Raw genomic sequence first — 22,500 nt, forward strand, 5'->3', positions numbered from 1 at the left:
CGAACCCACGCCCCCGAAGAGACTGGTGCCTTAAACCAGCGTCTTAGACCACTCGGCCACTCTACCTGGAAAAAAAAGACACCTCAGACTAATAAGCAAAAGCTTCATTTTACTAATCCTAGAAAACGAAGTAGGCTTATAGATGTGGGATGCGAACCCACGCCGCGAAGGGAATAATGCCTTAAACCAGCGCCTTGGACCACTTGGCCACTCTACCCGAAAGCAAAAGTAAATTCAGTCTATTTAGCAAAAGCTTCATAATATTAATCGTAGAAAACAAAATAGGCTGACAGAGGTAAGATTCGAACCCACGCCCCCGAAGAGACTGGTGCCTTAAACCAGCGTCTTAGACCACTCGGCCACTTTACCTGGAAACAAAAGACACCTCAGACTAATAAGCAAAAGCTTCATATTATTAATCCTAGAAAACAAAGTAGGCTGATAGATGTGGGATGCGAACCCACGCCCCGATGGGAATGGTGCCTTAAACCAGCTTCTTGGACCACTTGGCCACTCTACCCGAAAGCAAAAGTAAACTCAGTCTATTTAGCAAAAGCTTCATATTATTAGTCGTAGAAAACAAACTCTGCTAATTGAGTTGGGATTCGAACCCACGCCCCCGAATAGACTGGTGCCTTAAACCCGCGCCTTAGACCACTCGGCCACTCTACCTGGAAACAAAAGTCACCTCAGACTACTAAGCAAAACCTTCATATTATTAATCCTAGAAAACAAAATAGGCTGATAGACGTGGGATTCGAACCCACGCCCCCGAAGAGACTGGTGTCTTAAACCAGCGCCTTAGACCACTCGGCCACTCTTCCTGGAAACAAAGGTCACCTCAGACTAATAAGCAAAAGCTTCATATTATTAATCCTAGGAAACAAAGTAGGCTTATGGATGTGGGATGCAAACCCACGCCCCGAAGGGAATGGTGCCTTAAAACAGCGCCCTGGACCACTTGGTTACTCTACCTGGAAACGAAAGTCACCTCAGACTAATAAGCAAAAGCTTCATATTATTAATCCTAGAAAACAAAATAGAATGATAGATGTGGGATTGGAACCCACGCCCCCGAAGAGACTGGTGCCTTAAACCAGCGCCTTAGACCACTCGGCCAATCTACCTGGAAACGAAAGTCACCTCAGACTAATAAGCAAAAGCTTCATATTATTAATCCTAGGAAACAAAGTAGGCTTACAGATGTAAGATTCGAACCCACGCCCCCGAAGAGACTGGTGGCTTAAACCAGCGTCTTAGACCACTCGGCCACTCTACCTGGAAACAAAAGACACCTCAGACTAATAAGCAAAAGCTTCATATTATTAATCCTAGAAAACAAAGTAGGCTGACAGATGTGGGATTCGAACCCACGCCCCCGAATAAACTGGTGCCTTAAACCAGCGCCTTAGACCACTCCACTCGGCCACTCTACCTGGAAACAAAAGTCACCTCAGACTAATAAGCAAAAGGTTCATATTATTAATCCTAGAAAACAAAATAGGCTGATAGACGTGGGATTCGAACCCACGCCCCCGAAGAGACTGGTGGCTTAAACCAGCGCCTTAGACCACTCGGCCACTCTTCCTGGAAACAAAAGTCACCTCAGACTAATAAGCAAAAGCTTCATATTATTAATCTTAGGAAAAAAAGTAGGCTGATACAGGTGGGATTCGAACCCACGCCCCCGAAGAGACTGGTGCCTTAAACCAGCGCCATAGACCACTCGGCCACTCTACCTGGAAACAAAAGTCACCTCAGACTAATAAGCAAAAGCTTCATATTATTAATCTTAGGAAACAAAGTAGGCTGACAGAGGTGGTATTCGAACCCAAGCCCCCGAAGAGACAGGTGCCTTAAAACAGCGCCATAGACCACTCGGCCACTCTACCTGGAAACAAAAGTCACCTCAGACTAATAAGCAAAAGCTTCATATTATTAATCTTAGGAAACAAAGTAGGCTGACAGAGGTGGGATTCGAACCCACGCCCCCGAAGAGACTGGTGCCTTAAACCAGCGCCATAGACCACTCGGCCACTCTACCTGAAAACAAAAGTCACCTCAGACTAATAAGCAAAAGCTTCATATTATTAATCCTAGGAAACAAAGTAGGCTTATAGATGTGGGATAAGGACCCACGCCCCGAAGGGAATAATGCCTTAAACCAGCGCCTTGGACCACTTGGCCACTCTACCCGAAAGCAAAAGTAAACTCAGTCTATTTAGCAAAAGCTTCATATTATTAATCGTAGAAAACAAACTCTGCTGATAGAGGTGGGATTCGAAACCACGCCCCCGAATAGACTGGTGCCTTAAACCAGCGTCTTAGACCACTCGGCCACCCTACCTGGAAACAAAAGTCACCTCAGACTAATAAGAAAAAGCTTCATATTATTAATCTTAGGAAACAAAGTAGGCTGACAGAGGTGGGATTCGAACCCACGGCCCCGAATAAACTGGTGCCTTAAAAAAGCGCCTTAGACCACTCGGCCACTCTACCTGGAAACAAAAGTCACCTCATACTAATAAGAAAAAGCTTCATACTATTAATCTTAGGAAACAAAGTAGGCTGACAGAGGTGGGATTTGAACCCACGGCCCCGAATAAACTGGTGCCTTAAACCAGCGCCTTAGACCACTCGGCCACTCTACCTGGAAACAAAAGTCACCTCAGACTAATAAGCAAAAGCTTCATATTATTAATCCTAGAAAACAAAATAGGCTGATAGATGTGGGATTGGAACCCATCCCCCCGAAGAGACTGGTGCCTTAAACCAGCGCCTTAGACCACTCGGCCAATCTACCTGGAAACGAAAGTCACCTCAGACTAATAAGCAAGAGCTTCATATTATTAATCTTAGGAAACAAAGTAGGCTGACAGATGTGGGATTCGAACCCACTACCCCGAATAAACTGGTGCCTTAAACCAGCGCCTTAGACCACTCCACTCGGCCACTCTACCTGGAAACAAAAGTCACCTCAGACTAATAAGCAAAAGCTTCATATTATTTATCCTAGAAAACAAAATAGGCTGATAGATGTGGGATTCGAGCCCACGCCCCCGAATAGACTGGTGCCTTAAACCCGCGCCTTAGACCACTCGCCCACTCTACCTGGAAACAAAAGTCACCTCAGACTACTAAGCAAAAGCTTCATATTATTAATCCTAGAAAACAAAATAGGCTGATAGACGTAGGATTCGAACCCACGCCCCCGATGAGACTGGTGCCTTAAACCAGCGCCTTAGACCACTCGGCCACTCTTCCTGGAAACTTAAGTCACCTCAGACTAATAAGCAAAAGCTTCATATTATTAATCCTAGGAAACAAAGTAGGCTTATAGATGTGGGATGCGAACCCACGCCCCGAAGGGAATGGTGCCTTAAACCAGCGCCCTGGACTACTTGGCCACTCTACCTGGAAACAAAAGTCACCTCAGACTAATAAGCAAAAGCTTCATATTATTAATCTTAGGAAAAAAAGTAGGCTGACAGAGGTGGGATTCGAACCCACGCCCCCGAAGAGACTGGTGCCTTAAACCAGCGCCATAGACCACTCGGCCACTCTACCTGGAAACAAAAGTCACCTCAGACTAATAAGCAAAAGCTTCATATTATTAATCCTAGAAAACAAAATAGGCTGATAGATGTGGGATTGGAACCCACGCCCCCGAAGAGACTGGTGCCTTAAACCAGCGCCATAGACCACTCGGCCACTCTACCTGGAAACAAAAGTCACCTCATACTAATAAGAAAAAGCTTCATACTATTAATCTTAGGAAACAAAGTAGGCTGACAGAGGTGGGATTTGAACCCACGGCCCCGAATAAACTGGTGCCTTAAACCAGCGCCTTAGACCACTCGGCCACTCTACCTGGAAACAAAAGTCACCTCAGACTAATAAGCAAAAGCTTCATATTATTAATCCTAGAAAACAAAATAGGCTGATAGATGTGGGATTGGAACCCACCCCCCCGAAGAGACTGGTGCCTTAAACCAGCGCCTTAGACCACTCGGCCAATCTACCTGGAAACGAAAGTCACCTCAGACTAATAAGCAAGAGCTTCATATTATTAATCTTAGGAACAAAGTAGGCTGACAGAGGTGGGATTCGAACCCACGCCCCCGAAGAGACTGGTGCCTTAAACCAGCGCCATAGACCACTCGGCCACTCTACCTGGAAACAAAAGTCACCTCAGACTAATAAGCAAAAGCTTCATATTATTAATCCTAGAAAACAAAATAGGCTGATAGATGTGGGATTGGAACCCACGCCCCCGAAGAGACTGGTGCCTTAAACCAGCGCCATAGACCACTCGGCCACTCTACCTGAAAACAAAAGTCACCTCAGACTAATAAGCAAAAGCTTCATATTATTAATCCTAGGAAACAAAGTAGGCTTATAGATGTGGGTTAAGGACCCACGCCCCGAAGGGAATAATGCCTTAAACCAGCGCCTTGGACCACTTGGCCACTCTACCCGAAAGCAAAAGTAAACTCAGTCTATTTAGCAAAAGCTTCATATTATTAATCGTAGAAAACAAACTCTGCTGATAGAGGTGGGATTCGAAACCACGCCCCCGAATAGACTGGTGCCTTAAACCAGCGTCTTAGACCACTCGGCCACCCTACCTGGAAACAAAAGTCACCTCAGACTAATAAGAAAAAGCTTCATATTATTCATCTTAGGAAACAAAGTAGGCTGACAGAGGTGGGATTCGAACCCACGGCCCCGAATAAACTGGTGCCTTAAAAAAGCGCCTTAGACCACTCGGCCACTCTACCTGGAAACAAAAGTCACCTCATACTAATAAGAAAAAGCTTCATACTATTAATCTTAGGAAACAAAGTAGGCTGACAGAGGTGGGATTTGAACCCACGGCCCCGAATAAACTGGTGCCTTAAACCAGCGCCTTAGACCACTCGGCCACTCTACCTGGAAACAAAAGTCACCTCAGACTAATAAGCAAAAGCTTCATATTATTAATCCTAGAAAACAAAATAGGCTGATAGATGTGGGATTGGAACCCACCCCCCCGAAGAGACTGGTGCCTTAAACCAGCGCCTTAGACCACTCGGCCAATCTACCTGGAAACGAAAGTCACCTCAGACTAATAAGCAAGAGCTTCATATTATTAATCTTAGGAAACAAAGTAGGCTGACAGATGTGGGATTCGAACCCACTACCCCGAATAAACTGGTGCCTTAAACCAGCGCCTTAGACCACTCCACTCGGCCACTCTACCTGGAAACAAAAGTCACCTCAGACTAATAAGCAAAAGCTTCATATTATTTATCCTAGAAAACAAAATAGGCTGATAGATGTGGGATTCGAGCCCACGCCCCCGAATAGACTGGTGCCTTAAACCCGCGCCTTAGACCACTCGCCCACTCTACCTGGAAACAAAAGTCACCTCAGACTACTAAGCAAAAGCTTCATATTATTAATCCTAGAAAACAAAATAGGCTGATAGACGTAGGATTCGAACCCACGCCCCCGATGAGACTGATGCCTTAAACCAGCGCCTTAGACCACTCGGCCACTCTTCCTGGAAACTTAAGTCACCTCAGACTAATAAGCAAAAGCTTCATATTATTAATCCTAGGAAACAAAGTAGGCTTATAGATGTGGGATGCGAACCCACGCCCCGAAGGGAATGGTGCCTTAAACCAGCGCCCTGGACTACTTGGCCACTCTACCTGGAAACAAAAGTCACCTCAGACTAATAAGCAAAAGCTTCATATTATTAATCTTAGGAAAAAAAGTAGGCTGACAGAGGTGGGATTCGAACCCACGCCCCCGAAGAGACTGGTGCCTTAAACCAGCGCCATAGACCACTCGGCCACTCTACCTGGAAACAAAAGTCACCTCAGACTAATAAGCAAAAGCTTCATATTATTAATCCTAGAAAACAAAATAGGCTGATAGATGTGGGATTGGAACCCACGCCCCCGAAGAGACTGGTGCCTTAAACCAGCGCCATAGACCACTCGGCCACTCTACCTGGAAACAAAAGTCACCTCATACTAATAAGAAAAAGCTTCATACTATTAATCTTAGGAAACAAAGTAGGCTGACAGAGGTGGGATTTGAACCCACGGCCCCGAATAAACTGGTGCCTTAAACCAGCGCCTTAGACCACTCGGCCACTCTACCTGGAAACAAAAGTCACCTCAGACTAATAAGCAAAAGCTTCATATTATTAATCCTAGAAAACAAAATAGGCTGATAGATGTGGGATTGGAACCCACCCCCCCGAAGAGACTGGTGCCTTAAACCAGCGCCTTAGACCACTCGGCCAATCTACCTGGAAACGAAAGTCACCTCAGACTAATAAGCAAGAGCTTCATATTATTAATCTTAGGAACAAAGTAGGCTGACAGAGGTGGGATTCGAACCCACGCCCCCGAAGAGACTGGTGCCTTAAACCAGCGCCATAGACCACTCGGCCACTCTACCTGGAAACAAAAGTCACCTCAGACTAATAAGCAAAAGCTTCATATTATTAATCCTAGAAAACAAAATAGGCTGATAGATGTGGGATTGGAACCCACGCCCCCGAAGAGACTGGTGCCTTAAACCAGCGCCATAGACCACTCGGCCACTCTACCTGAAAACAAAAGTCACCTCAGACTAATAAGCAAAAGCTTCATATTATTAATCCTAGGAAACAAAGTAGGCTTATAGATGTGGGATAAGGACCCACGCCCCGAAGGGAATAATGCCTTAAACCAGCGCCTTGGACCACTTGGCCACTCTACCCGAAAGCAAAAGTAAACTCAGTCTATTTAGCAAAAGCTTCATATTATTAATCGTAGAAAACAAACTCTGCTGATAGAGGTGGGATTCGAAACCACGCCCCCGAATAGACTGGTGCCTTAAACCAGCGTCTTAGACCACTCGGCCACCCTACCTGGAAACAAAAGTCACCTCAGACTAATAAGAAAAAGCTTCATATTATTCATCTTAGGAAACAAAGTAGGCTGACAGAGGTGGGATTCGAACCCACGGCCCCGAATAAACTGGTGCCTTAAAAAAGCGCCTTAGACCACTCGGCCACTCTACCTGGAAACAAAAGTCACCTCATACTAATAAGAAAAAGCTTCATACTATTAATCTTAGGAAACAAAGTAGGCTGACAGAGGTGGGATTTGAACCCACGGCCCCGAATAAACTGGTGCCTTAAACCAGCGCCTTAGACCACTCGGCCACTCTACCTGGAAACAAAAGTCACCTCAGACTAATAAGCAAAAGCTTCATATTATTAATCCTAGAAAACAAAATAGGCTGATAGATGTGGGATTGGAACCCACCCCCCCGAAGAGACTGGTGCCTTAAACCAGCGCCTTAGACCACTCGGCCAATCTACCTGGAAACGAAAGTCACCTCAGACTAATAAGCAAGAGCTTCATATTATTAATCTTAGGAAACAAAGTAGGCTGACAGATGTGGGATTCGAACCCACTACCCCGAATAAACTGGTGCCTTAAACCAGCGCCTTAGACCACTCCACTCGGCCACTCTACCTGGAAACAAAAGTCACCTCAGACTAATAAGCAAAAGCTTCATATTATTTATCCTAGAAAACAAAATAGGCTGATAGATGTGGGATTCGAGCCCACGCCCCCGAATAGACTGGTGCCTTAAACCCGCGCCTTAGACCACTCGCCCACTCTACCTGGAAACAAAAGTCACCTCAGACTACTAAGCAAAAGCTTCATATTATTAATCCTAGAAAACAAAATAGGCTGATAGACGTAGGATTCGAACCCACGCCCCCGATGAGACTGATGCCTTAAACCAGCGCCTTAGACCACTCGGCCACTCTTCCTGGAAACTTAAGTCACCTCAGACTAATAAGCAAAAGCTTCATATTATTAATCCTAGGAAACAAAGTAGGCTTATAGATGTGGGATGCGAACCCACGCCCCGAAGGGAATGGTGCCTTAAACCAGCGCCCTGGACTACTTGGCCACTCTACCTGGAAACAAAAGTCACCTCAGACTAATAAGCAAAAGCTTCATATTATTAATCTTAGGAAAAAAAGTAGGCTGACAGAGGTGGGATTCGAACCCACGCCCCCGAAGAGACTGGTGCCTTAAACCAGCGCCATAGACCACTCGGCCACTCTACCTGGAAACAAAAGTCACCTCAGACTAATAAGCAAAAGCTTCATATTATTAATCCTAGAAAACAAAATAGGCTGATAGATGTGGGATTGGAACCCACGCCCCCGAAGAGACTGGTGCCTTAAACCAGCGCCATAGACCACTCGGCCACTCTACCTGGAAACAAAAGTCACCTCATACTAATAAGAAAAAGCTTCATACTATTAATCTTAGGAAACAAAGTAGGCTGACAGAGGTGGGATTTGAACCCACGGCCCCGAATAAACTGGTGCCTTAAACCAGCGCCTTAGACCACTCGGCCACTCTACCTGGAAACAAAAGTCACCTCAGACTAATAAGCAAAAGCTTCATATTATTAATCCTAGAAAACAAAATAGGCTGATAGATGTGGGATTGGAACCCACCCCCCCGAAGAGACTGGTGCCTTAAACCAGCGCCTTAGACCACTCGGCCAATCTACCTGGAAACGAAAGTCACCTCAGACTAATAAGCAAGAGCTTCATATTATTAATCTTAGGAACAAAGTAGGCTGACAGAGGTGGGATTCGAACCCACGCCCCCGAAGAGACTGGTGCCTTAAACCAGCGCCATAGACCACTCGGCCACTCTACCTGGAAACAAAAGTCACCTCAGACTAATAAGCAAAAGCTTCATATTATTAATCCTAGAAAACAAAATAGGCTGATAGATGTGGGATTGGAACCCACGCCCCCGAAGAGACTGGTGCCTTAAACCAGCGCCATAGACCACTCGGCCACTCTACCTGAAAACAAAAGTCACCTCAGACTAATAAGCAAAAGCTTCATATTATTAATCCTAGGAAACAAAGTAGGCTTATAGATGTGGGATAAGGACCCACGCCCCGAAGGGAATAATGCCTTAAACCAGCGCCTTGGACCACTTGGCCACTCTACCCGAAAGCAAAAGTAAACTCAGTCTATTTAGCAAAAGCTTCATATTATTAATCGTAGAAAACAAACTCTGCTGATAGAGGTGGGATTCGAAACCACGCCCCCGAATAGACTGGTGCCTTAAACCAGCGTCTTAGACCACTCGGCCACCCTACCTGGAAACAAAAGTCACCTCAGACTAATAAGAAAAAGCTTCATATTATTCATCTTAGGAAACAAAGTAGGCTGACAGAGGTGGGATTCGAACCCACGGCCCCGAATAAACTGGTGCCTTAAAAAAGCGCCTTAGACCACTCGGCCACTCTACCTGGAAACAAAAGTCACCTCATACTAATAAGAAAAAGCTTCATACTATTAATCTTAGGAAACAAAGTAGGCTGACAGAGGTGGGATTTGAACCCACGGCCCCGAATAAACTGGTGCCTTAAACCAGCGCCTTAGACCACTCGGCCACTCTACCTGGAAACAAAAGTCACCTCAGACTAATAAGCAAAAGCTTCATATTATTAATCCTAGAAAACAAAATAGGCTGATAGATGTGGGATTGGAACCCACCCCCCCGAAGAGACTGGTGCCTTAAACCAGCGCCTTAGACCACTCGGCCAATCTACCTGGAAACGAAAGTCACCTCAGACTAATAAGCAAGAGCTTCATATTATTAATCTTAGGAAACAAAGTAGGCTGACAGATGTGGGATTCGAACCCACTACCCCGAATAAACTGGTGCCTTAAACCAGCGCCTTAGACCACTCCACTCGGCCACTCTACCTGGAAACAAAAGTCACCTCAGACTAATAAGCAAAAGCTTCATATTATTTATCCTAGAAAACAAAATAGGCTGATAGATGTGGGATTCGAGCCCACGCCCCCGAATAGACTGGTGCCTTAAACCCGCGCCTTAGACCACTCGCCCACTCTACCTGGAAACAAAAGTCACCTCAGACTACTAAGCAAAAGCTTCATATTATTAATCCTAGAAAACAAAATAGGCTGATAGACGTAGGATTCGAACCCACGCCCCCGATGAGACTGATGCCTTAAACCAGCGCCTTAGACCACTCGGCCACTCTTCCTGGAAACTTAAGTCACCTCAGACTAATAAGCAAAAGCTTCATATTATTAATCCTAGGAAACAAAGTAGGCTTATAGATGTGGGATGCGAACCCACGCCCCGAAGGGAATGGTGCCTTAAACCAGCGCCCTGGACTACTTGGCCACTCTACCTGGAAACAAAAGTCACCTCAGACTAATAAGCAAAAGCTTCATATTATTAATCTTAGGAAAAAAAGTAGGCTGACAGAGGTGGGATTCGAACCCACGCCCCCGAAGAGACTGGTGCCTTAAACCAGCGCCATAGACCACTCGGCCACTCTACCTGGAAACAAAAGTCACCTCAGACTAATAAGCAAAAGCTTCATATTATTAATCCTAGAAAACAAAATAGGCTGATAGATGTGGGATTGGAACCCACGCCCCCGAAGAGACTGGTGCCTTAAACCAGCGCCATAGACCACTCGGCCACTCTACCTGGAAACAAAAGTCACCTCATACTAATAAGAAAAAGCTTCATACTATTAATCTTAGGAAACAAAGTAGGCTGACAGAGGTGGGATTTGAACCCACGGCCCCGAATAAACTGGTGCCTTAAACCAGCGCCTTAGACCACTCGGCCACTCTACCTGGAAACAAAAGTCACCTCAGACTAATAAGCAAAAGCTTCATATTATTAATCCTAGAAAACAAAATAGGCTGATAGATGTGGGATTGGAACCCACCCCCCCGAAGAGACTGGTGCCTTAAACCAGCGCCTTAGACCACTCGGCCAATCTACCTGGAAACGAAAGTCACCTCAGACTAATAAGCAAGAGCTTCATATTATTAATCTTAGGAACAAAGTAGGCTGACAGATGTGGGATTCGAACCCACTACCCCGAATAAACTGGTGCCTTAAACCAGCGCCTTAGACCACTCCACTCGGCCACTCTACCTGGAAACAAAAGTCACCTCAGACTAATAAGCAAAAGCTTCATATTATTTATCCTAGAAAACAAAATAGGCTGATAGATGTGGGATTCGAGCCCACGCCCCCGAATAGACTGGTGCCTTAAACCCGCGCCTTAGACCACTCGCCCACTCTACCTGGAAACAAAAGTCACCTCAGACTACTAAGCAAAAGCTTCATATTATTAATCCTAGAAAACAAAATAGGCTGATAGACGTAGGATTCGAACCCACGCCCCCGATGAGACTGGTGCCTTAAACCAGCGCCTTAGACCACTCGGCCACTCTTCCTGGAAACTTAAGTCACCTCAGACTAATAAGCAAAAGCTTCATATTATTAATCCTAGGAAACAAAGTAGGCTTATAGATGTGGGATGCGAACCCACGCCCCGAAGGGAATGGTGCCTTAAACCAGCGCCCTGGACCACTTGGCCACTCTACCTGGAAACAAAAGACACCTCAGACTAATAAGCAAAAGCTTCATATTATTAGTCTTAGGAAAAAAAGTAGGCTGACAGAGGTGGGATTCGAACCCACGCCCCCGAAGAGACTGGTGCCTTAAACCAGCGCCATAGACCACTCGGCCACTCTACCTGGAAACAATAGTCACCTCAGACTAATAAGCAAAAGCTTCATATTATTAATCCTAGAAAACAAAATAGGCTGATAGATGTGGGATTGGAACCCACGCCCCCGAAGAGACTGGTGCCTTAAACCAGCGCCATAGACCACTCGGCCACTCTACCTGGAAACAAAAGTCACCTCATACTAATAAGAAAAAGCTTCATACTATTAATCTTAGGAAACAAAGTAGGCTGACAGAGGTGGGATTTGAACCCACGGCCCCGAATAAACTGGTGCCTTAAACCAGCGCCTTAGACCACTCGGCCACTCTACCTGGAAACAAAAGTCACCTCAGACTAATAAGCAAAAGCTTCATATTATTAATCCTAGAAAACAAAATAGGCTGATAGATGTGGGATTGGAACCCACCCCCCCCCCCCCGAAGAGACTGGTGCCTTAAACCAGCGCCTTAGACCACTCGGCCAATCTACCTGGAAACGAAAGTCACCTCAGACTAATAAGCAAGAGCTTCATATTATTAATCTTAGGAAACAAAGTAGGCTGACAGATGTGGGATTCGAACCCACTACCCCGAATAAACTGGTGCCTTAAACCAGCGCCTTAGACCACTCCACTCGGCCACTCTACCTGGAAACAAAAGTCACCTCAGACTAATAAGCAAAAGCTTCATATTATTTATCCTAGAAAACAAAATAGGCTGATAGATGTGGGATTCGAGCCCACGCCCCCGAATAGACTGGTGCCTTAAACCCGCGCCTTAGACCACTCGCCCACTCTACCTGGAAACAAAAGTCACCTCAGACTACTAAGCAAAAGCTTCATATTATTAATCCTAGGAAACAAAGTAGGCTTATAGATGTGGGATGCGGACCCACGCCCCGAAGGGAATAATGCCTTAAACCAGCGCCTTGGACCACTTGGCCACTCTACCCGAAAGCAAAAGTAAACTCAGTCTATTTAGCAAAAGCTTCATATTATTAATCGTAGAAAACAAACTCTGCTGATAGAGGTGGGATTCGAACCCACGCCCCCGAATAGACTGGTGCCTTAAACCAGCGTCTTAGACCACTCGGCCACTCTACCTGGAAACAAAAGTCACCTCAGACTAATAAGAAAAAGCTTCATATTATTAATCTTAGGAAACAAAGTAGGCTGACAGAGGTGGGATTCGAACCCACGGCCCCGAATAAACTGGTGCCATAAACCAGCGCCTTAGACCACTCGGCCACTCTACCTGGAAACTAAAGTCACCTCAGACTAATAAGCAAAAGCTTCATATTATAAATCCTAGAAAACAAAATAGGCTGACAGATGTGGGATTGGAACCCACGCCCCCGAAGAGACTGGTGCCTTAAACCAGCGCCATAGACCACTCGGCCACTCTACCTGAAAACAAAAGTCACCTCTGACTAATAAGCAAAAGCTTCATATTATTAATCCTAGGAAACAAAGTAGGCTTATAGATGTGGGATGCGGACCCACGCCCCGAAGGGAATAATGCCTTAAACCAGCGCCTTGGACCACTTGGCCACTCTACCCGAAAGCAAAAGTAAACTCAGTCTATTTAGCAAAAGCTTCATATTATTAATCGTAGAAAACAAACTCTGCTGATAGAGGTGGGATTCGAACCCACGCCCCCGAATAGACTGGTGCCTTAAACCAGCGTCTTAGACCACTCGGCCACTCTACCTGGAAACAAAAGTCACCTCAGACTAATAAGAAAAAGCTTCATATTATTAATCTTAGGAAACAAAGTAGGCTGACAGAGGTGGGATTCGAACCCACGGCCCCGAATAAACTGGTGCCATAAACCAGCGCCTTAGACCACTCGGCCACTCTACCTGGAAACTAAAGTCACCTCAGACTAATAAGCAAAAGCTTCATATTATTAATCCTAGAAAACAAAATAGGCTGACAGATGTGGGATTGGAACCCACGCCCCCGAAGAGACTGGTGCCTTAAACCACCGCCATAGACCACTCGGCCACTCTACCTGGAAACAAAAGTCACCTCAGACTAATAAGCAAAAGCTTCATATTATTAATCCTAGAAAACAAAATAGGCTGATAGATGTGGGATTGGAACCCACGCCCCCGAAGAGACTGGTGCCTTAAACCAGCGCCATAGACCACTCGGCCACTCTACCTGGAAACAAAAGTCACCTCAGACTAATAAGCAAAAGGTTCATATTATTAATCCTAGGAAACAAAGTAGGCTGACAGAGGTAAGATTCGAACCCACGCCCCCGAAGAGACTGGTGCCTTAAACCAGCGTCTTAGACCACTCTACCACTCTACCTGGAAACAAAAGACACCTCAGACTAATAAGCAAAAGCTTCATATTATTAATCCTAGAAAACAAAGTAGGCTGATAGATGTGGGATGCGAACCCACGCCCCGAAGGGAATGGTGCCTTAAACCAGCTTCTTGGACCACTTGGCCACTCTACCCGAAAGCAAAAGTAAACTCAGTCTATTTAGCAAAAGCTTCATATTATTAGTCGTAGAAAACAATCTCTGCTAATTGAGGTGGGATTCGAACCCACGCCCCCGAATAGACTGGTGCCTTAAACCCGCGCCTTAGACCACTCGGCCACTCTACCTGGAAACAAAAGCCACCTCAGACTACTAAGCAAAAGCTTCATATTATTAATCCTAGAAAACAAAATAGGCTGATAGACGTGGGATTCGAACCCACGCCCCCGAAGAGACTGGTGCCTTAAACCAGCGCCTTAGACCACTCGGCCACTCTTCCTGGAAACAAAAGTCACCTCAGACTAATAAGCAAAAGCTTCATATTATTAATCCTAGGAAACAAAGTAGGCTTATGGATGTGGGATGCGAACCCACGCCCCGAAGGGAATGGTGCCTTAAACCAGCGCCCTGGACCACTTGGTTACTCTACCTGGAAACGAAAGTCACCTCAGACTAATAAGCAAAAGCTTCATATTATTAATCCTAGAAAACAAAATAGAATGATAGATGTGGGATTGGAACCCACGCCCCCGAAGAGACTGGTGCCTTAAACCAGCGCCTTAGACCACTCGGCCAATCTACCTGGAAACGAATGTCACCTCAGACTAATAAGCAAAAGCTTCATACTATTAATCTTAGGAAAAAAAGTAGGCTGACAGAGGTGGGATTCGAACCCACGCCCCCGAAGAGACTGGTGCCTTAAACCAGCGCCATAGACCAATCGGCCACTTTACCTGGAATCGAAAGTCACCTCAGACTAATAAGCAAAAGCTTCATATTATTAATCCTAGGAAGCAAAGTAGGCTGACAGAGGTAAGATTCGAACCCACGCCCCCGAAGAGACTGGTGCCTTAAACCAGCGTCTTAGACCACTCGGCCACTCTACCTGGAAAAAAAAGACACCTCAGACTAATAAGCAAAAGCTTCATTTTACTAATCCTAGAAAACGAAGTAGGCTTATAGATGTGGGATGCGAACCCACGCCGCGAAGGGAATAATGCCTTAAACCAGCGCCTTGGACCACTTGGCCACTCTACCCGAAAGCAAAAGTAAATTCAGTCTATTTAGCAAAAGCTTCATAATATTAATCGTAGAAAACAAAATAGGCTGACAGAGGTAAGATTCGAACCCACGCCCCCGAAGAGACTGGTGCCTTAAACCAGCGTCTTAGACCACTCGGCCACTTTACCTGGAAACAAAAGACACCTCAGACTAATAAGCAAAAGCTTCATATTATTAATCCTAGAAAACAAAGTAGGCTGATAGATGTGGGATGCGAACCCACGCCCCGATGGGAATGGTGCCTTAAACCAGCTTCTTGGACCACTTGGCCACTCTACCCGAAAGCAAAAGTAAACTCAGTCTATTTAGCAAAAGCTTCATATTATTAGTCGTAGAAAACAAACTCTGCTAATTGAGTTGGGATTCGAACCCACGCCCCCGAATAGACTGGTGCCTTAAACCCGCGCCACTCTACCTGGAAACAAAAGTCACCTCAGACTAATAAGCAAAAGGTTCATATTATTAATCCTAGGAAACAAAGTAGGCTGACAGAGGTAAGATTCGAACCCACGCCCCCGAAGAGACTGGTGCCTTAAACCAGCGTCTTAGACCACTCTACCACTCTACCTGGAAACAAAAGACACCTCAGACTAATAAGCAAAAGCTTCATATTATTAATCCTAGAAAACAAAGTAGGCTGATAGATGTGGGATGCGAACCCACGCCCCGAAGGGAATGGTGCCTTAAACCAGCTTCTTGGACCACTTGGCCACTCTACCCGAAAGCAAAAGTAAACTCAGTCTATTTAGCAAAAGCTTCATATTATTAGTCGAAGAAAACAAACTCTGCTAATTGAGGTGGGATTCGAACCCACGCCCCCGAATAGACTGGTGCCTTAAACCAGCGCCATAGACCACACGGCCACTCTACCTGAAAACAAAAGTCACCTCAGACTAATAAGCAAAAGCTTCATATTATTAATCCTAGGAAACAAAGTAGGCTTATAGATGTGGGATAAGGACCCACGCCCCGAAGGGAATAATGCCTTAAACCAGCGCCTTGGACCACTTGGCCACTCTACCCGAAAGCAAAAGTAAACTCAGTCTATTTAGCAAAAGCTTCATATTATTAATCGTAGAAAACAAACTCTGCTGATAGAGGTGGGATTCGAAACCACGCCCCCGAATAGACTGGTGCCTTAAACCAGCGTCTTAGACCACTCGGCCACCCTACCTGGAAACAAAAGTCACCTCAGACTAATAAGGAAAAGCTTCATATTATTAATCTTAGGAAACAAAGTAGGCTGACAGAGGTGGGATTCGAACCCACGGCCCCGAATAAACTGGTGCCTTAAAAAAGCGCCTTAGACCACTCGGCCACTCTACCTGGAAACAAAAGTCACCTCATACTAATAAGAAAAAGCTTCATACTATTAATCTTAGGAAACAAAGTAGGCTGACAGAGGTGGGATTTGAACCCACGGCCCCGAATAAACTGGTGCCTTAAACCAGCGCCTTAGACCACTCGGCCACTCTACCTGGAAACGAAAGTCACCTCAGACTAATAAGCAAAAGCTTCATATTATTAATCCTAGAAAACAAAATAGAATGATAGATGTGGGATTGGAACCCACGCCCCCGAAGAGACTGGTGCCTTAAACCAGCGCCTTAGACCACTCGGCCAATCTACCTGGAAACGAATGTCACCTCAGACTAATAAGCAAAAGCTTCATACTATTAATCTTAGGAAAAAAAGTAGGCTGACAGAGGTGGGATTCGAACCCACGCCCCCGAAGAGACTGGTGCCTTAAACCAGCGCCATAGACCAATCGGCCACTTTACCTGGAATCGAAAGTCACCTCAGACTAATAAGCAAAAGCTTCATATTATTAATCCTAGGAAGCAAAGTAGGCTGACAGAGGTAAGATTCGAACCCACGCCCCCGAAGAGACTGGTGCCTTAAACCAGCGTCTTAGACCACTCGGCCACTCTACCTGGAAAAAAAAGACACCTCAGACTAATAAGCAAAAGCTTCATTTTACTAATCCTAGAAAACGAAGTAGGCTTATAGATGTGGGATGCGAACCCACGCCGCGAAGGGAATAATGCCTTAAACCAGCGCCTTGGACCACTTGGCCACTCTACCCGAAAGCAAAAGTAAATTCAGTCTATTTAGCAAAAGCTTCATAATATTAATCGTAGAAAACAAAATAGGCTGACAGAGGTAAGATTCGAACCCACGCCCCCGAAGAGACTGGTGCCTTAAACCAGCGTCTTAGACCACTCGGCCACTTTACCTGGAAACAAAAGACACCTCAGACTAATAAGCAAAAGCTTCATATTATTAATCCTAGAAAACAAAGTAGGCTGATAGATGTGGGATGCGAACCCACGCCCCGATGGGAATGGTGCCTTAAACCAGCTTCTTGGACCACTTGGCCACTCTACCCGAAAGCAAAAGTAAACTCAGTCTATTTAGCAAAAGCTTCATATTATTAGTCGTAGAAAACAAACTCTGCTAATTGAGTTGGGATTCGAACCCACGCCCCCGAATAGACTGGTGCCTTAAACCCGCGCCACTCTACCTGGAAACAAAAGTCACCTCAGACTAATAAGCAAAAGGTTCATATTATTAATCCTAGGAAACAAAGTAGGCTGACAGAGGTAAGATTCGAACCCACGCCCCCGAAGAGACTGGTGCCTTAAACCAGCGTCTTAGACCACTCTACCACTCTACCTGGAAACAAAAGACACCTCAGACTAATAAGCAAAAGCTTCATATTATTAATCCTAGAAAACAAAGTAGGCTGATAGATGTGGGATGCGAACCCACGCCCCGAAGGGAATGGTGCCTTAAACCAGCTTCTTGGACCACTTGGCCACTCTACCCGAAAGCAAAAGTAAACTCAGTCTATTTAGCAAAAGCTTCATATTATTAGTCGAAGAAAACAAACTCTGCTAATTGAGGTGGGATTCGAACCCACGCCCCCGAATAGACTGGTGCCTTAAACCAGCGCCATAGACCACTCGGCCACTCTACCTGAAAACAAAAGTCACCTCAGACTAATAAGCAAAAGCTTCATATTATTAATCCTAGGAAACAAAGTAGGCTTATAGATGTGGGATAAGGACCCACGCCCCGAAGGGAATAATGCCTTAAACCAGCGCCTTGGACCACTTGGCCACTCTACCCGAAAGCAAAAGTAAACTCAGTCTATTTAGCAAAAGCTTCATATTATTAATCGTAGAAAACAAACTCTGCTGATAGAGGTGGGATTCGAAACCACGCCCCCGAATAGACTGGTGCCTTAAACCAGCGTCTTAGACCACTCGGCCACCCTACCTGGAAACAAAAGTCACCTCAGACTAATAAGGAAAAGCTTCATATTATTAATCTTAGGAAACAAAGTAGGCTGACAGAGGTGGGATTCGAACCCACGGCCCCGAATAAACTGGTGCCTTAAAAAAGCGCCTTAGACCACTCGGCCACTCTACCTGGAAACAAAAGTCACCTCATACTAATAAGAAAAAGCTTCATACTATTAATCTTAGGAAACAAAGTAGGCTGACAGAGGTGGGATTTGAACCCACGGCCCCGAATAAACTGGTGCCTTAAACCAGCGCCTTAGACCACTCGGCCACTCTACCTGGAAACAAAAGTCACCTCAGACTAATAAGCAAAAGCTTCATATTATTAATCCTAGAAAACAAAATAGGCTGATAGATGTGGGATTGGAACCCACCCCCCCCCCCCGAAGAGACTGGTGCCTTAAACCAGCGCCTTAGACCACTCGGCCAATCTACCTGGAAACGAAAGTCACCTCAGACTAATAAGCAAGAGCTTCATATTATTAATCTTAGGAAACAAAGTAGGCTGACAGATGTGGGATTCGAACCCACTACCCCGAATAAACTGGTGCCTTAAACCAGCGCCTTAGACCACTCCACTCGGCCACTCTACCTGGAAACAAAAGTCACCTCAGACTAATAAGCAAAAGCTTCATATTATTTATCCTAGAAAACAAAATAGGCTGATAGATGTGGGATTCGAGCCCACGCCCCCGAATAGACTGGTGCCTTAAACCCGCGCCTTAGACCACTCGCCCACTCTACCTGGAAACAAAAGTCACCTCAGACTACTAAGCAAAAGCTTCATATTATTAATCCTAGAAAACAAAATAGGCTGATAGACGTAGGATTCGAACCCACGCCCCCGATGAGACTGGTGCCTTAAACCAGCGCCTTAGACCACTCGGCCACTCTTCCTGGAAACTTAAGTCACCTCAGACTAATAAGCAAAAGCTTCATATTATTAATCCTAGGAAACAAAGTAGGCTTATAGATGTGGGATGCGAACCCACGCCCCGAAGGGAATGGTGCCTTAAACCAGCGCCCTGGACTACTTGGCCACTCTACCTGGAAACAAAAGTCACCTCAGACTAATAAGCAAAAGCTTCATATTATTAATCTTAGGAAAAAAAGTAGGCTGACAGAGGTGGGATTCGAACCCACGCCCCCGAAGAGACTGGTGCCTTAAACCAGCGCCATAGACCACTCGGCCACTCTACCTGGAAACAAAAGTCACCTCAGACTAATAAGCAAAAGCTTCATATTATTAATCCTAGAAAACAAAATAGGCTGATAGATGCGGGATTGGAACCCACGCCCCCGAAGAGACTGGTGCCTTAAACCAGCGCCATAGACCACTCGGCCACTCTACCTGGAAACAAAAGTCACCTCATACTAATAAGAAAAAGCTTCATACTATTAATCTTAGGAAACAAAGTAGGCTGACAGAGGTGGGATTTGAACCCACGGCCCCGAATAAACTGGTGCCTTAAACCAGCGCCTTAGACCACTCGGCCACTCTACCTGGAAACAAAAGTCACCTCAGACTAATAAGCAAAAGCTTCATATTATTAATCCTAGAAAACAAAATAGGCTGATAGATGTGGGATTGGAACCCACCCCCCCGAAGAGACTGGTGCCTTAAACCAGCGCCTTAGACCACTCGGCCAATCTACCTGGAAACGAAAGTCACCTCAGACTAATAAGCAAGAGCTTCATATTATTAATCTTAGGAACAAAGTAGGCTGACAGAGGTGGGATTCGAACCCACGCCCCCGAAGAGACTGGTGCCTTAAACCAGCGCCATAGACCACTCGGCCACTCTACCTGGAAACAAAAGTCACCTCAGACTAATAAGCAAAAGCTTCATATTATTAATCCTAGAAAACAAAATAGGCTGATAGATGTGGGATTGGAACCCACGCCCCCGAAGAGACTGGTGCCTTAAACCAGCGCCATAGACCACTCGGCCACTCTACCTGAAAACAAAAGTCACCTCAGACTACTAAGCAAAAGCTTCATATTATTAATCCTAGAAAACAAAATAGGCTGATAGACGTAGGATTCGAACCCACGCCCCCGATGAGACTGGTGCCTTAAACCAGCGCCTTAGACCACTCGGCCACTCTTCCTGGAAACTTAAGTCACCTCAGACTAATAAGCAAAAGCTTCATATTATTAATCCTAGGAAACAAAGTAGGCTTATAGATGTGGGATGCGAACCCACGCCCCGAAGGGAATGGTGCCTTAAACCAGCGCCCTGGACCACTTGGCCACTCTACCTGGAAACAAAAGACACCTCAGACTAATAAGCAAAAGCTTCATATTATTAATCTTAGGAAAAAAAGTAGGCTGACAGAGGTGGGATTCGAACCCACGCCCCCGAAGAGACTGGTGCCTTAAACCAGCGCCATAGACCACTCGGCCACTCTACCTGGAAACAAAAGTCACCTCAGACTAATAAGCAAAAGCTTCATATTATTAATCCTAGAAAACAAAATAGGCTGATAGATGTGGGATTGGAACCCACGCCCCCGAAGAGACTGGTGCCTTAAACCAGCGCCTTAGACCACTCGGCCAATCTACCTGGAAATGAAAGTCACCTCAGACTAATAAGCAAGAGCTTCATATTATTAATCTTAGGAAACAAAGTAGGCTGACAGATGTGGGATTCGAACCCACTACCCCGAATAAACTGGTGCCTTAAACCAGCGCCTTAGACCACTCCACTCGGCCACTCTACCTGGAAACAAAAGTCACCTCAGACTAATAAGCAAAAGCTTCATATTATTTATCCTAGAAAACAAAATAGGCTGATTGATGTGGGATTCGAGCCCACGCCCCCGAATAGACTGGTGCCTTAAACCCGCGCCTTAGACCACTCGCCCACTCTACCTGGAAACAAAAGTCACCTCAGACTACTAAGCAAAAGCTTCATATTATTAATCCTAGAAAACAAAATAGGCTGATAGACGTAGGATTCGAACCCACGCCCCCGATGAGACTGGTGCCTTAAACCAGCGCCTTAGACCACTCGGCCACTCTTCCTGGAAACTTAAGTCACCTCAGACTAATAAGCAAAAGCTTCATATTATTAATCCTAGGAAACAAAGTAGGCTTATAGATGTGGGATGCGAACCCACGCCCCGAAGGGAATGGTGCCTTAAACCAGCGCCCTGGACCACTTGGCCACTCTACCTGGAAACAAAAGACACCTCAGACTAATAAGCAAAAGCTTCATATTATTAATCTTAGGAAAAAAAGTAGGCTGACAGAGGTGGGATTCGAACCCACGCCCCCGAAGAGACTGGTGCCTTAAACCAGCGCCATAGACCACTCGGCCACTCTACCTGGAAACAAAAGTCACCTCAGACTAATAAGCAAAAGCTTCATATTATTAATCCTAGAAAACAAAATAGGCTGATAGATGTGGGATTGGAACCCACGCCCCCGAAGAGACTGGTGCCTTAAACCAGCGCCTTAGACCACTCGGCCAATCTACCTGGAAATGAAAGTCACCTCAGACTAATAAGCAAGAGCTTCATATTATTAATCTTAGGAAACAAAGTAGGCTGACAGATGTGGGATTCGAACCCACTACCCCGAATAAACTGGTGCCTTAAACCAGCGCCTTAGACCACTCCACTCGGCCACTCTACCTGGAAACAAAAGTCACCTCAGACTAATAAGCAAAAGCTTCATATTATTTATCCTAGAAAACAAAATAGGCTGATTGATGTGGGATTCGAGCCCACGCCCCCGAATAGACTGGTGCCTTAAACCCGCGCCTTAGACCACTCGCCCACTCTACCTGGAAACAAAAGTCACCTCAGACTACTAAGCAAAAGCTTCATATTATTAATCCTACAAAACAAAATAGGCTGATAGACGTAGGATTCGAACCCACGCCCCCGATGAGACTGGTGCCTTAAACCAGCGCCTTAGACCACTCGGCCACTCTTCCTGGAAACTTAAGTCACCTCAGACTAATAAGCAAAAGCTTCATATTATTAATCCTAGGAAACAAAGTAGGCTTATAGATGTGGGATGCGAAC

General features: G+C 45.5%; 46 non-coding genes across 46 annotated transcripts; all 46 read right to left on the bottom strand.

Moving 5' to 3' along the window:
* Positions 1–742: 742 nt before the first annotated feature.
* TRNAL-AAG (transfer RNA leucine (anticodon AAG)) lies at positions 743–824 on the bottom strand. Its single transcript has one exon. It is a non-coding gene; the product is annotated as a tRNA-Leu (tRNA).
* A 221-nt stretch (positions 825–1,045) lies between these two features.
* On the bottom strand, positions 1,046–1,127 carry TRNAL-AAG (transfer RNA leucine (anticodon AAG)). The gene has a single exon. It is a non-coding gene; the product is annotated as a tRNA-Leu (tRNA).
* A 379-nt stretch (positions 1,128–1,506) lies between these two features.
* TRNAL-AAG (transfer RNA leucine (anticodon AAG)) lies at positions 1,507–1,588 on the bottom strand. Its single transcript has one exon. It is a non-coding gene; the product is annotated as a tRNA-Leu (tRNA).
* Positions 1,589–1,658: 70 nt separating this feature from the next.
* Positions 1,659–1,740, bottom strand: TRNAL-AAG (transfer RNA leucine (anticodon AAG)). The gene has a single exon. It is a non-coding gene; the product is annotated as a tRNA-Leu (tRNA).
* A 222-nt stretch (positions 1,741–1,962) lies between these two features.
* On the bottom strand, positions 1,963–2,044 carry TRNAL-AAG (transfer RNA leucine (anticodon AAG)). The gene has a single exon. It is a non-coding gene; the product is annotated as a tRNA-Leu (tRNA).
* Positions 2,045–2,569: 525 nt separating this feature from the next.
* On the bottom strand, positions 2,570–2,651 carry TRNAL-AAG (transfer RNA leucine (anticodon AAG)). The gene has a single exon. It is a non-coding gene; the product is annotated as a tRNA-Leu (tRNA).
* An 834-nt stretch (positions 2,652–3,485) lies between these two features.
* TRNAL-AAG (transfer RNA leucine (anticodon AAG)) lies at positions 3,486–3,567 on the bottom strand. The gene has a single exon. It is a non-coding gene; the product is annotated as a tRNA-Leu (tRNA).
* A 222-nt stretch (positions 3,568–3,789) lies between these two features.
* Positions 3,790–3,871, bottom strand: TRNAL-AAG (transfer RNA leucine (anticodon AAG)). Its single transcript has one exon. It is a non-coding gene; the product is annotated as a tRNA-Leu (tRNA).
* Positions 3,872–3,941: 70 nt separating this feature from the next.
* On the bottom strand, positions 3,942–4,023 carry TRNAL-AAG (transfer RNA leucine (anticodon AAG)). Its single transcript has one exon. It is a non-coding gene; the product is annotated as a tRNA-Leu (tRNA).
* A 69-nt stretch (positions 4,024–4,092) lies between these two features.
* Positions 4,093–4,174, bottom strand: TRNAL-AAG (transfer RNA leucine (anticodon AAG)). The gene has a single exon. It is a non-coding gene; the product is annotated as a tRNA-Leu (tRNA).
* A 677-nt stretch (positions 4,175–4,851) lies between these two features.
* On the bottom strand, positions 4,852–4,933 carry TRNAL-AAG (transfer RNA leucine (anticodon AAG)). Its single transcript has one exon. It is a non-coding gene; the product is annotated as a tRNA-Leu (tRNA).
* Positions 4,934–5,003: 70 nt separating this feature from the next.
* Positions 5,004–5,085, bottom strand: TRNAL-AAG (transfer RNA leucine (anticodon AAG)). Its single transcript has one exon. It is a non-coding gene; the product is annotated as a tRNA-Leu (tRNA).
* A 682-nt stretch (positions 5,086–5,767) lies between these two features.
* On the bottom strand, positions 5,768–5,849 carry TRNAL-AAG (transfer RNA leucine (anticodon AAG)). The gene has a single exon. It is a non-coding gene; the product is annotated as a tRNA-Leu (tRNA).
* Positions 5,850–6,071: 222 nt separating this feature from the next.
* TRNAL-AAG (transfer RNA leucine (anticodon AAG)) lies at positions 6,072–6,153 on the bottom strand. Its single transcript has one exon. It is a non-coding gene; the product is annotated as a tRNA-Leu (tRNA).
* Positions 6,154–6,223: 70 nt separating this feature from the next.
* Positions 6,224–6,305, bottom strand: TRNAL-AAG (transfer RNA leucine (anticodon AAG)). Its single transcript has one exon. It is a non-coding gene; the product is annotated as a tRNA-Leu (tRNA).
* A 69-nt stretch (positions 6,306–6,374) lies between these two features.
* Positions 6,375–6,456, bottom strand: TRNAL-AAG (transfer RNA leucine (anticodon AAG)). Its single transcript has one exon. It is a non-coding gene; the product is annotated as a tRNA-Leu (tRNA).
* Positions 6,457–7,133: 677 nt separating this feature from the next.
* Positions 7,134–7,215, bottom strand: TRNAL-AAG (transfer RNA leucine (anticodon AAG)). The gene has a single exon. It is a non-coding gene; the product is annotated as a tRNA-Leu (tRNA).
* A 70-nt stretch (positions 7,216–7,285) lies between these two features.
* Positions 7,286–7,367, bottom strand: TRNAL-AAG (transfer RNA leucine (anticodon AAG)). The gene has a single exon. It is a non-coding gene; the product is annotated as a tRNA-Leu (tRNA).
* A 682-nt stretch (positions 7,368–8,049) lies between these two features.
* TRNAL-AAG (transfer RNA leucine (anticodon AAG)) lies at positions 8,050–8,131 on the bottom strand. The gene has a single exon. It is a non-coding gene; the product is annotated as a tRNA-Leu (tRNA).
* A 222-nt stretch (positions 8,132–8,353) lies between these two features.
* On the bottom strand, positions 8,354–8,435 carry TRNAL-AAG (transfer RNA leucine (anticodon AAG)). The gene has a single exon. It is a non-coding gene; the product is annotated as a tRNA-Leu (tRNA).
* Positions 8,436–8,505: 70 nt separating this feature from the next.
* TRNAL-AAG (transfer RNA leucine (anticodon AAG)) lies at positions 8,506–8,587 on the bottom strand. Its single transcript has one exon. It is a non-coding gene; the product is annotated as a tRNA-Leu (tRNA).
* A 69-nt stretch (positions 8,588–8,656) lies between these two features.
* TRNAL-AAG (transfer RNA leucine (anticodon AAG)) lies at positions 8,657–8,738 on the bottom strand. The gene has a single exon. It is a non-coding gene; the product is annotated as a tRNA-Leu (tRNA).
* A 677-nt stretch (positions 8,739–9,415) lies between these two features.
* Positions 9,416–9,497, bottom strand: TRNAL-AAG (transfer RNA leucine (anticodon AAG)). The gene has a single exon. It is a non-coding gene; the product is annotated as a tRNA-Leu (tRNA).
* Positions 9,498–9,567: 70 nt separating this feature from the next.
* Positions 9,568–9,649, bottom strand: TRNAL-AAG (transfer RNA leucine (anticodon AAG)). Its single transcript has one exon. It is a non-coding gene; the product is annotated as a tRNA-Leu (tRNA).
* A 682-nt stretch (positions 9,650–10,331) lies between these two features.
* On the bottom strand, positions 10,332–10,413 carry TRNAL-AAG (transfer RNA leucine (anticodon AAG)). The gene has a single exon. It is a non-coding gene; the product is annotated as a tRNA-Leu (tRNA).
* Positions 10,414–10,635: 222 nt separating this feature from the next.
* Positions 10,636–10,717, bottom strand: TRNAL-AAG (transfer RNA leucine (anticodon AAG)). The gene has a single exon. It is a non-coding gene; the product is annotated as a tRNA-Leu (tRNA).
* A 70-nt stretch (positions 10,718–10,787) lies between these two features.
* TRNAL-AAG (transfer RNA leucine (anticodon AAG)) lies at positions 10,788–10,869 on the bottom strand. The gene has a single exon. It is a non-coding gene; the product is annotated as a tRNA-Leu (tRNA).
* A 681-nt stretch (positions 10,870–11,550) lies between these two features.
* TRNAL-AAG (transfer RNA leucine (anticodon AAG)) lies at positions 11,551–11,632 on the bottom strand. The gene has a single exon. It is a non-coding gene; the product is annotated as a tRNA-Leu (tRNA).
* A 222-nt stretch (positions 11,633–11,854) lies between these two features.
* On the bottom strand, positions 11,855–11,936 carry TRNAL-AAG (transfer RNA leucine (anticodon AAG)). Its single transcript has one exon. It is a non-coding gene; the product is annotated as a tRNA-Leu (tRNA).
* Positions 11,937–12,624: 688 nt separating this feature from the next.
* Positions 12,625–12,706, bottom strand: TRNAL-AAG (transfer RNA leucine (anticodon AAG)). The gene has a single exon. It is a non-coding gene; the product is annotated as a tRNA-Leu (tRNA).
* A 70-nt stretch (positions 12,707–12,776) lies between these two features.
* Positions 12,777–12,858, bottom strand: TRNAH-AUG (transfer RNA histidin (anticodon AUG)). Its single transcript has one exon. It is a non-coding gene; the product is annotated as a tRNA-His (tRNA).
* Positions 12,859–13,231: 373 nt separating this feature from the next.
* On the bottom strand, positions 13,232–13,313 carry TRNAL-AAG (transfer RNA leucine (anticodon AAG)). Its single transcript has one exon. It is a non-coding gene; the product is annotated as a tRNA-Leu (tRNA).
* A 70-nt stretch (positions 13,314–13,383) lies between these two features.
* TRNAH-AUG (transfer RNA histidin (anticodon AUG)) lies at positions 13,384–13,465 on the bottom strand. The gene has a single exon. It is a non-coding gene; the product is annotated as a tRNA-His (tRNA).
* Positions 13,466–14,294: 829 nt separating this feature from the next.
* TRNAL-AAG (transfer RNA leucine (anticodon AAG)) lies at positions 14,295–14,376 on the bottom strand. The gene has a single exon. It is a non-coding gene; the product is annotated as a tRNA-Leu (tRNA).
* A 221-nt stretch (positions 14,377–14,597) lies between these two features.
* TRNAL-AAG (transfer RNA leucine (anticodon AAG)) lies at positions 14,598–14,679 on the bottom strand. Its single transcript has one exon. It is a non-coding gene; the product is annotated as a tRNA-Leu (tRNA).
* Positions 14,680–16,554: 1,875 nt separating this feature from the next.
* Positions 16,555–16,636, bottom strand: TRNAL-AAG (transfer RNA leucine (anticodon AAG)). The gene has a single exon. It is a non-coding gene; the product is annotated as a tRNA-Leu (tRNA).
* A 70-nt stretch (positions 16,637–16,706) lies between these two features.
* On the bottom strand, positions 16,707–16,788 carry TRNAL-AAG (transfer RNA leucine (anticodon AAG)). The gene has a single exon. It is a non-coding gene; the product is annotated as a tRNA-Leu (tRNA).
* A 1,875-nt stretch (positions 16,789–18,663) lies between these two features.
* On the bottom strand, positions 18,664–18,745 carry TRNAL-AAG (transfer RNA leucine (anticodon AAG)). Its single transcript has one exon. It is a non-coding gene; the product is annotated as a tRNA-Leu (tRNA).
* An 839-nt stretch (positions 18,746–19,584) lies between these two features.
* TRNAL-AAG (transfer RNA leucine (anticodon AAG)) lies at positions 19,585–19,666 on the bottom strand. Its single transcript has one exon. It is a non-coding gene; the product is annotated as a tRNA-Leu (tRNA).
* Positions 19,667–19,888: 222 nt separating this feature from the next.
* TRNAL-AAG (transfer RNA leucine (anticodon AAG)) lies at positions 19,889–19,970 on the bottom strand. Its single transcript has one exon. It is a non-coding gene; the product is annotated as a tRNA-Leu (tRNA).
* A 70-nt stretch (positions 19,971–20,040) lies between these two features.
* On the bottom strand, positions 20,041–20,122 carry TRNAL-AAG (transfer RNA leucine (anticodon AAG)). Its single transcript has one exon. It is a non-coding gene; the product is annotated as a tRNA-Leu (tRNA).
* A 69-nt stretch (positions 20,123–20,191) lies between these two features.
* Positions 20,192–20,273, bottom strand: TRNAL-AAG (transfer RNA leucine (anticodon AAG)). Its single transcript has one exon. It is a non-coding gene; the product is annotated as a tRNA-Leu (tRNA).
* Positions 20,274–20,798: 525 nt separating this feature from the next.
* Positions 20,799–20,880, bottom strand: TRNAL-AAG (transfer RNA leucine (anticodon AAG)). The gene has a single exon. It is a non-coding gene; the product is annotated as a tRNA-Leu (tRNA).
* A 70-nt stretch (positions 20,881–20,950) lies between these two features.
* On the bottom strand, positions 20,951–21,032 carry TRNAL-AAG (transfer RNA leucine (anticodon AAG)). The gene has a single exon. It is a non-coding gene; the product is annotated as a tRNA-Leu (tRNA).
* Positions 21,033–21,714: 682 nt separating this feature from the next.
* TRNAL-AAG (transfer RNA leucine (anticodon AAG)) lies at positions 21,715–21,796 on the bottom strand. Its single transcript has one exon. It is a non-coding gene; the product is annotated as a tRNA-Leu (tRNA).
* A 70-nt stretch (positions 21,797–21,866) lies between these two features.
* Positions 21,867–21,948, bottom strand: TRNAL-AAG (transfer RNA leucine (anticodon AAG)). The gene has a single exon. It is a non-coding gene; the product is annotated as a tRNA-Leu (tRNA).
* Positions 21,949–22,500: the final 552 nt, after the last annotated feature.

The sequence above is a fragment of the Phalangium opilio genome, unplaced genomic scaffold (assembly GCF_054372755.1).
Source record: "Phalangium opilio isolate 3A_F unplaced genomic scaffold, DU_Popi_V2 ptg000061l_1, whole genome shotgun sequence".
Taxonomy (NCBI): Eukaryota; Metazoa; Arthropoda; class Arachnida; order Opiliones; family Phalangiidae; genus Phalangium; species Phalangium opilio.